Source organism: Littorina saxatilis, linkage group LG5, assembly GCF_037325665.1.
Source record: "Littorina saxatilis isolate snail1 linkage group LG5, US_GU_Lsax_2.0, whole genome shotgun sequence".
NCBI lineage: Eukaryota > Metazoa > Mollusca > Gastropoda > Littorinimorpha > Littorinidae > Littorina > Littorina saxatilis.
This window is the reverse complement of record NC_090249.1, coordinates 55,262,643-55,272,642: the sequence shown is the minus strand read 5'-3', so window position 1 is coordinate 55,272,642 and position 10,000 is coordinate 55,262,643. Positions and strand designations below refer to the sequence as shown.

General features: G+C 47.9%; 1 protein-coding gene across 1 annotated transcript in view; it reads right to left on the bottom strand.

The window, feature by feature from the left end:
* LOC138965960 (cadherin EGF LAG seven-pass G-type receptor 2-like) overlaps positions 1-10,000 on the bottom strand; it is a 63,139-nt gene that overhangs the window by 13,477 nt on the left and 39,662 nt on the right. The gene's annotated exons all lie outside the window — the stretch shown is intronic.

The window sequence follows — 10,000 nt, the reverse complement described above, 5'->3', positions numbered from 1 at the left end:
ACAAAAATATCCTTGGAAAGTAAGTTAGTATGAGGAGCATCTGCAATCGTACCTTATAGGGCAACCATGTAAAATAATTCTTTTTTTTTGCTCTAAAATAAACGTAATATCGTTCTGCTGACAAACAAGAATTTCCATTTAACAACTATTATGGGATCTAAAACTCCACACCAAAACACATCCCTGACACTAGTGAATGAAAGGCATGTGTGAGGAGAACATTAAGAGTGAGCATTCTGGGGTGCGTTGCATAGAGCGGACGGTCTGTTCGCGAAGAGAGAAAAAGTTTTCATGTTGTTGGCAACGCTGTGTTCGCGGCGAACTGTTTTCAATTCTACCCTCTCTACCTACTTTCAACTAAATGGACCCGTCTCTTCGCTGACGGCCGAGTCCATGCATGCATATTGAGGGGCGATCATGCGAACAGTCGCTTTGTACTTAGAACAGCCCTCCGTTACCCGCACTGACCAAAGTAGACGAGTCCAATCGCTTACAGCTCAGTCCATGAGTACATTTTAGGGGTGACGCTATGCATTGGCCCTCAGGATATGTGTGTGTGTTTGAGTTTCGTACCCCACGTGGAGAAGCAGGGCCTTTCCTTTTTTTTTTTTTTTGGTCAGATTTGACAGTTGGATTTCTTGTCGAGTCCGTGGAAAAGTGTTGTAGTCTTCATGTCAGTCAATAAAGATTGATTAAAGGGGAATGTTTAGGAGTAAAAAGCCCGCGTGCGCGCTCTCTCTCTCCCCCTCTCTCTCTCTCTCTCTCTCTCTCTCTCTCTCTCTCTCTCTCTCTCTCTCTCTCTCTCTCTCTCTCTCTCTCTCTCTCTCTCTCTCTCTCTCTCTCTCTCTCTCTCTCCCTCCCTCCCTCCCTCCCTCCCTCCCTCCACCCATTGCACACCGGTACGACCGAACTAAGGTAACGTTAAATTACTGTTGTGCAGCGGGTTGAAAGAATACCCTATACCTCGGAGATATACCTTCACTCGGTCTCAGCGACGTCACGTGACATTTTATATGGTGGAAGAGAATGCTGTCGCTTATTTTCCTTTTGAGGATGAGGGTTTAACATGGATCGGGAACTTACAGGACAACCGCGGCTGTGCTTGCAAGTTTGGATAGTTCTTTCCGTGACTGAGCATCGTTTCAGTCTTACCGAACTGAGGGTGGAAAATAAGCGACAGCATTCTCTTCCACCATATAACATGTCACGTGACGTCGTTGAGACCGAGTGAAGGTATATCTCCGAGGTATAGGGTATTCTTTCAACCCGCTGCACAACAGTAATTTATTGATACCTTAGTTCGGTCGTACCGGTGTGTAATACTCTCTCTCTCTCTCTCTCTCTCTCTCTAGGTCTTCATTTTACAACTAAGTTATCACTCACGAAAGCTATTGGTGAGCTGGCCGTTAAGGCCAAGGTACGAACTATGCAGATTTTAAGATGTCTCTTCAGACTTGGTGATGTCCCAAGTAGTATCTTCTTCAAGATTTTTGATGCCCAGATTCTTCCTGTTCTAATGTATGGGGCAGAGGTTTGGGGCTTCCAGGCTTATGGGGACATTGAGAAAGTGCATTTATTTGCGTGTAAAAGACTTTTGCGTGTGGGGCAACAAACCCCAAACAGACTGGTGTATGGTGATCTGGGTAGACACCCGCTATTCATTAACTCAGCAATCAGGGTGGTGAAGTACTGGTTACGGTTGATTGCTATGCCACAGGACAGACTTCCTCGTAAAGCGTATCTTATGTCATGTGCTCTGTGTGACTCTGGTAAAAAATCTTGGTCTTTCTATTTAAAGAACATTCTATGTGAGAATGGCTGTAATGAAGCATGGCAGCAACAAAGCGTTGGTGACATTGGTAATTTTCTTAGAACACTAAGAGAAAGATTCATTAATCGCTTTAAAGCAGATTGGGATAATGACATCCAGACGAGAGAGAGATACGTGTTCTATGCCAAGTTTAAAAGATCGTTTAAGATTGAGAATTATGTGGATTGTAGCCAGTTACGTTGCTTTAAAATTGCTTATGTCCAATTCAGATTTGGTATATCACCTATAAACTGTCACAGGATGAGGTACAAACGCGGTGTAACCCCTCAACAGTTATTATGTCCAGTATGTAAGACTGAAAACGAAGACGAAGAACATGTTTTATTGAACTGTACTGCATATGACGAGTTCAGAAGTGAGCTTTCTGTTTTTGCAGCCAATGACGATGTGGCAGCAATTATGAGTGCGGATGATGATAAGAATGTCATGGATGTGTCGAACTTTCTGTATAAAGTGTTCAAGAAAAGATCTCAATACATTAGTTAAGATGATCACCATTCAATCCTAAAACACGGTATCTCACGTGTGGCATGTTTGTCTGTCTGTTCTGTTGTTTTGTTTTTCACTGTTTTATTGTTGTTTTTATTCGGCTCCACTGTGGACACATGTACTACGCTGAATTTCCCTCCCCCCATTTCCCCATTGAAATGAGCCTTGTGTTTATTCAATAAATGTTCAGAGTTCAGAGTTCAGAGTTCAGAGTTCTCTCTCTCTCTCTCTCTCTCTCTCTCTCTCTCTCTCTCTCTCTCTCTCTCCGTGTCTCTGTTTCTCTTTCTCTCTCTGTTCATCTGTCTGTTTCTCCCTCCCTTTCTTTCTCTTTCACGATCTCTCTATCTGTCTCTCTCTCGCCCCCCTCTCCCTCTCGCCCACACGGGCGCGTAAACACCCACACACACACACACACACACACACAAACACACACACAAACATACAAACACACACCCAAATATATGTTTACATACACATATGCACACGCGCGCACTCACTCACACATTAACATATACACTAACAGTGAAACACACATAAATACAAACAGTGACACACACACACACACACACACACACACACACAGCCACTGCCAAACGCACACGCAAACAAGCAAATACACCCACACACTTCATTGCACGGAGATATGAAGGTGGGGGAGGGGGGATAGAGAGAGAGAGAGAGAAAGACAGAGAGAGACTAAGAGAGAGACAGGGAGAGTGATAGAGAGAGACAGAGAGAGACAGTGAGAGAGGTAAAGAGAAATTAAAAGAGAGACAGAGAGAGCGAGAGAGAGAGGGGGAGACAGACTGACAGAAAGAGACATAAAGAATGTGTGTGTGTGTGTGTGTATGTGTGTGTGTGTGTGTGTGTGTGTGTGTGTGAGAGAGAGAGAGAGAGAGAGAGACAGACAGAGAGAGAGAGAGAGAGAGAGAGAGAGAGAGAGAGAGAGAGAGAGAGAGAGAGAGAGAGAGAGAGAGAGAGAGCTCTTTTCCTCTTTATGCCTCATTACAATAACCCGCAAGTGTCACTATCTGCACGTATTCTTCTCGCTCTGACTTTTTGTGGACGTCAGCCTTTTCAATCTAAAGTCCGATCTCGTGAAAAAAGCAGATAACGCGACCTTGCAGCAAATACAAGATGACACACTTAAAGTGCCACGCAGTAGCGTATGTTACTACCAAAACACACAAGCAAATACACCCACACAATTCATAACACGGAAATAGGAAGGGAAGGGGGGGGGGGGAAGAAAGAGAGAGAGAGAGAGAGTGACAGAGAGAGAGACAAAGAAAGAGAAAGGAAGAGAGAAAGAGAAAGAATGGGGAGACAGAGAGTGTCACGTTTCAATATATCACTTAAGGTGATTATGAACCGGTTAATTACTACTAATTAACTAACCACACCACGATCCACTCTCGCAGTCATACAATTAAATAGAGTCAACAAAAGTATAAGTTTCAGACGCCTGTTTATGTATAAACTCGCCACCTCCCTCGAGCCTTCACTCAAAATATGTTCCTTTTACGTTCTCAACACGTAAAAAACCCGTGATCACTGACAAAATGCCAGTAGTATATAGAAAATTATAGTAACACGCTGATCCCGTGTAAATACAGTCAAATGAGAATGTTCTGTTCAAAAAGCTCTAGTTCATGCAGGGGTCACACACCCCACGTTGTCACTACTCCAATGAAATCACAGATAAGAAAAGACAACGGTGGTCAACGGGGTGCGTAAGACACGGTGCACTTAGCTTTCTTTCTGTATGCTGGTTAGCCGGTATGCTGGTTAGCCGGGTTGCTGGTTAGCCGGTTCGCTGGTTAGCGTAGCTTCCTCAGGTCCCAGCTCCAACGTCTGCAGCTAGCAGTGTCCCGCCAAAGGCAGCCGTGCAGCAGTTACAGGAACACGAAACGAAGGCTGCAAACAGAAAGCATCGGTGCACTAAACATGTCTGCTACCCCTCACCCACCACCTTAAAACATGTCATCTTTAAATATCTCATCGAGCACGTGGGCCTGCACAAAACGGACTTTTTACAACAACAAAACAGTCATTTTCCGTCCTTCTCTCCCTATCTGCAAAAACCATATACAGATTAGTATTTTAGCGTCACAGAGAGTAAATTATGCGCTAACCTGGAAAGAACAACAGAGAGTATTTCATTCCACAACACAGACTCATCAACAGCGTTAAATAATGATTTATTACCTCAAAAGCCTATGATTGTACTCTCATGGAAGCAAAATCCGCTTCCTCCCTGGAACAGCCTCTGTTCGTCAACAGTGACCGAAAACCTCCAGAACCCCTTGTCGAATCCTTATGCGAAAGCCATCGCCGACGAAGGAATGTTGACGACTTGTCCTCAGCAAAACAGGTGCAGTGAGAAAGTAATAACAGGTGGAAGCTCCCCTAGAGTGCCGAATACAATATTCGGTGAAAAACCATCATACTCTAGAAACTGTATTAGATCCTTCCCCTTCTGCCGCTGGGTGTCAAGTGCGCCGTCCTTGTGTCTCTACCAGACAACCTAGCCAAATACACGTGACTGACCTTGTCACAAAAACCAGTCCAGCTATACACAATTCTGCCTCCCAAGCAGAAAAAAGACACGAGAAACTCAATCCCTGAAAATCCCGTGCGCGCTGTCAGCGAAAAACCGTCAGCCCTATGACAGCAAAAAAAAACCCACTGTGAAACTCGTGCGCTACAAAACATCCGTGCTCGTTGAGCACTGTCAGCAAACTCTGCTGTAGCCCAATATCACGTACAGGCGCTTTCTATCATAATCGACCAAGAACAGGCACTCCACCGAGTGACACTTTCTTGGTCTCTGTCACCCGATCGTGACACACCTCCCCTCTTCAAGACGAAACCTCGGTTTCGCTCACAGTCATGTTCTCCTCTATAGCCCGAGAGAGAAAGTCAGCTCCAACATTGTTGGCGCCCGGAATGACGCGTACCGTGAATTGGTACGGTTGGAGAATCAACGCCCAGCGCATAAGTCTGGCGTTTGCCAACCTTGCAACCTGAAGATATTGCAGAGGTTGATGGTCCGTTTCCAGACAGAAAGGTCGTCCTCAAGAACGAGCAACCCCTCGTTTCACCCCTGATGACTGCAACCTTCTCTGTCTTCTTGTCTTTGTTCTTCTCCCCGTAGGCTGTCCTCTCTATGTAGGCGCGCAGCAGGTTGGCGTGGTACAGGCGTGCTTTCCCGTGCATCATGATCCTGTAGTCGTTCTGGCCCACCCTCGCTGTCACCTCAAAAGGTCCTTGCCACTGCAGTTGTAGCTTGTTGTGTTTGACAGGTAGAAGTAGCAACACCCGTTCTCCAATCTTGAAGCTGCGCGGCCGTGCCTTGCGGTCGAATCCTCGCGCGTAACGCTGTGCTGCTCTCCCCAGGTTCTCTTGAGCCAGTTTGCAGGTCTCTTCAATCCTGTTCCTGAGTTCTACGATGTAGGTCGCTGTCGTCTGCACCTCCTCGTCAGCTTCTTCGTCTGTCCAAGCCTGACGCAGGATAGCCATGGGACCGCGTACCTGTCTGCCGTACAACAACTCAAATGGGGAAAAGCCCAAGCTCTCCTGAGGAACCTCGCGGTATGCAAAAAGCAATGCTGGGATGTACCTGTCCCACGTGCGTGGTTTCTCCTGAGCTAGTTTCCTCAGCATGGTCTTCAAGGTGCCATTGAACCTTTCCACCAGTCCGTTGCACTGAGCATGGTAAGGAGTGGTGAAGTGCTGCTCCAGTGATAGCAGTCGTGCTGCCTCCGCCATCACTCCTCCCGTGAACTGCGTGCCTCTGTCGGTGAGTACCTCTGATGGAATTCCCAGCCGGGACCACATAGTAACCAGAGCCTCAGCTACTCGCGTGGCTTCAATCGATTTCAGAGGGATCGCCTCTGGGTATCGAGTAGCGTAGTCCACCATGGTCAAAATGTATCTGTTTCCGTCCTCAGACGCAAACAAGATGGGCCCGATGATGTCCACTGCCACCCGACGAAAGGGTTCGTCGATGAGCGGCATCTTCTCTAAGGGGACCTTCCTCACCCTTCCTTTGGCAACCACCTTCTGGCACTTATCGCAGGACGCACAGAAACGTCGGACATCCGTGCAGATGCCTGGCCAGTAAAAGTGGCGCCAGACACGATCCGTGGTCTTCTTGGTACCAAGATGACCTCCCAGAATCGAGTCGTGTGCCGTTGCCATGACACCCTCGCGAAACTCGCGAGGCACGACAACCTGTTTGAATGTACCTTCTTGGTTGCTGAACTCCCGGTAGAGCAACTTCTTGTCCCTGAGGAACTTTGACCTCCCATGCTTCCCGCTCAGCTTCACCTTCCCCGACTTCGCGTGCTCCCGAGGAGTCGCTAATGTCGGATCAGATGCCTGAGCCTTCGCGAGAAGCGCGGGGGTCACGTTCCCCAGGGCAGCTCGTGCAGCAGGTAGGGGTTTGAGAGGTTTGTCCTCTCGCTCCGCCTGTGCCCGCGTGAGCACTGAAATGACGTCGGGAGACCGATAAACGGGAACCTCCCTGGTGACGCCGTCCACAAACTGAACCCGGTTTCCAATGAGCAGGTCGCATGGAGGATCGTCCATGACGACGGCCACAATGGTCCCCGTGAACAACGGTGTTACGACCTTGATCACTGCCGTGTTCAAGTCGTAAGCGTGAGATGCCTCGGCCATTCTCACCCTGATGCTGTCTCCTGTGTAGGCCATAGCTGGAACTAGACTCGCCCGAACCACTATCATGTCTGCCCCTGTGTCCCGCAGACCTTCGCCCTTCACTCCGTTAACGTAGACGTTGCAGTGGGGCTGGAAATGTTTCCTGGAGCACGGAACGCAGAGTTGTGGAATTGTGCATGAGCTCGTGACGTCCCTTAACTCCTCACTGCCAACAAAGTGTACGCCCTTCTGGTCAGCCTGTCTCCTGTGGCAGTCCTTCTTCACGTGGCCCCGCTTGTTGCAGTAATAACACTGGATGTCAGTTCTGGAACTTGATCCTTTGTGTCCCTGATCGTCCTTCCCGTCCTTGGGTCCTGAAGAACCTGAATTTCCCGATTTTCCCGGCCGTGAGCCTGAAGATTTGCCAGAGATCGCCTGGGCGTCCTCGTGTACTCTGATCCAGTCGGCTGCCTCCTGAGTAGTCTTTGGCTGGTGTTCCTGCACGAAGGTCACCACCTCAGGTCGCAGGCTGGACATCAGTTGTTCCATGACAATGAGGTCGGCAAGGTCGTCGACTGTCCAGTTCTTCTCGGCCATCTCCACCCAGCGCCGCAGGTAGAGATTAAGGCGTGCCACAAACTGATGGCTCAGCTCGCCGCTCAGTCTCTTGCTGTTACGCAGACGTCGTCTGTAGGCTTCCGCAGTCAGGTTGAAGCGCTGGAGTAATGCCTTCTTTAGTGCCTGATAGTCTCTCGCCTCGTCGTCCTCCAAAGCGTTGTAGAGCTGCAATGCGCGTCCTTTTAAGCAGGTGCTAAGGCGGCTAGCCCACGTGGCCTCTTCCCACTTCTGGTCAGATGCAATGCGCTCAAACCGGCGTAAAAAGTCGTCGAGCTCGTCCTTGTCATCGTCGAACGTCGGCAGTCTCGTACGGTCGGCAACAAATGTCGGCGCGCTAGCCTGAGTAAGCGTACCCTTCTCGGCCTGTAGCCTAGCTAGTTCTAGCTGGAGATCGCGATCCGCCTGCTCTTTCTCTTTCCGTTCCTGTCTGTCACGCTCGGCCTGTCGTTCTTGTCTGTCAAGCTCGTCTTTCTTATCCTGTCGGTCAAGTTCGGCCTGTCGTTCGGCCTGTCGTTCCTGTCTCTCAAGCTCGTCTTTCTTATCCTGTCGGTCACGTTCGGCCTGTCGTTCGGCCTGTCGTTCCCTTTCTTGTCTGTCACGTTCATCTTTCTCTTTCCGTTCTTGTCTGTCACGTTCGTCTTGTCGTTCCTGTCTCTCACGTTCGGCCTGTCGTTCTTGTCTGTCAAGCTCTTCTTTTCTCGTCTGTCGCTCTATGTCTTCCTTACGTTCTAACTCCTTGCGCTTAAGCAAACTACGCGCTCTAACGCGTGCGTCTCGCTCTGTCTGTTCCTCGCTACCAGGAGTCTCAAAAGTTAATCTCTTCGTAGGAGATCCCCCTGTAGCCATGGTTAGTTTAGCAAAGCTTTATCACAAAAGTAAGTCTAACGCAGCTATAGCTAGAACACGCGGTGATGAAAGCGGTGGATACAAAAATCCAGCAACCGGAAAATGCAGAAGAAAAATCCAAACGGTGTAGAACAAAACGCGTAGCCTACTTTATGGCTGCTTTTTGCGGTGAAACAAAGTGTTTCCCACAGCCGTGGCCTCCTTTATCGGCTGCTTTTTGCGGTGAAACAGAGTGTCTCCCACAGCCTTGGTTAGGACAGAAGTCCTCGGACCCTTCCCCCCCCAAATTCCAACAAAGTCAAAATATGGAGAAAAATCCAAGTAAAACAAGACGGTAGAAATGTAACCTGTTACGGAATGCGAAACAACAATGTAGAGAAAACTGAGTAAAACGAATAACAAATCCGCTAACCCCGCTCAGCTCTCTGCAACGGAAAACTCTGAACGTACAACAACAAAGATTCACAAACAAAGGAAAGGGAAGTAATCACAGTTAGCGCATACAATAGCTTACAAATTACAATTTACATTTCCTGCAAGATGTGAATCGCTTAATGTGTGGTATATGATCAAAACTATACAAAAAAGGGTAGCACCAAGCAGAAAATAAGTCGAGCACTGACGAGATTATCTGCTCTTAGTTATCCTTAATTGGTGGGTCTTTATCAGTTGGAAATTAACTGAGTAGATCCCGGCTTGGCCCCCATGTGTCACGTTTCAATATATCACTTAAGGTGATTATGAACCGGTTAATTACTACTAATTAACTAACCACACCACGATCCACTCTCGCAGTCATACAATTAAATAGAGTCAACAAAAGTATAAGTTTCAGACGCCTGTTTATGTATAAACTCGCCACCTCCCTCGAGCCTTCACTCAAAATATGTTCCTTTTACGTTCTCAACACGTAAAAAACCCGTGATCACTGACAAAATGCCAGTAGTATATAGAAAATTATAGTAACACGCTGATCCCGTGTAAATACAGTCAAATGAGAATGTTCTGTTCAAAAAGCTCTAGTTCATGCAGGGGTCACACACCCCACGTTGTCACTACTCCAATGAAATCACAGATAAGAAAAGACAACGGTGGTCAACGGGGTGCGTAAGACACGGTGCACTTAGCTTTCTTTCTGTATGCTGGTTAGCCGGTATGCTGGTTAGCCGGGTTGCTGGTTAGCCGGTTCGCTGGTTAGCCGGTTAGCGTAGCTTCCTCAGGTCCCAGCTCCAACGTCTGCAGCTAGCAGTGTCCCGCCAAAGGCAGCCGTGCAGCAGTCACAGGAACACGAAACGAAGGCTGCAAACAGAAAGCATCGGTGCACTAAACATGTCTGCTACCCCTCACCCACCACCTTAACACTATTGTGACTAGCACTGCCACGGCGTTTACGTCCTGCCTGCCCAAGCTTGCCACCAAGAAACTTCCCAAAAATCAGTAACTGTAAAGAAATCTGTCTAGCAAGCTTGAATTAAGTCCAATCACCACCAAATTTTGTGTACTAATTCAAAAATGGATGCCCAGTTCAGTCGTGCTATCTATAAGTTTGTCACG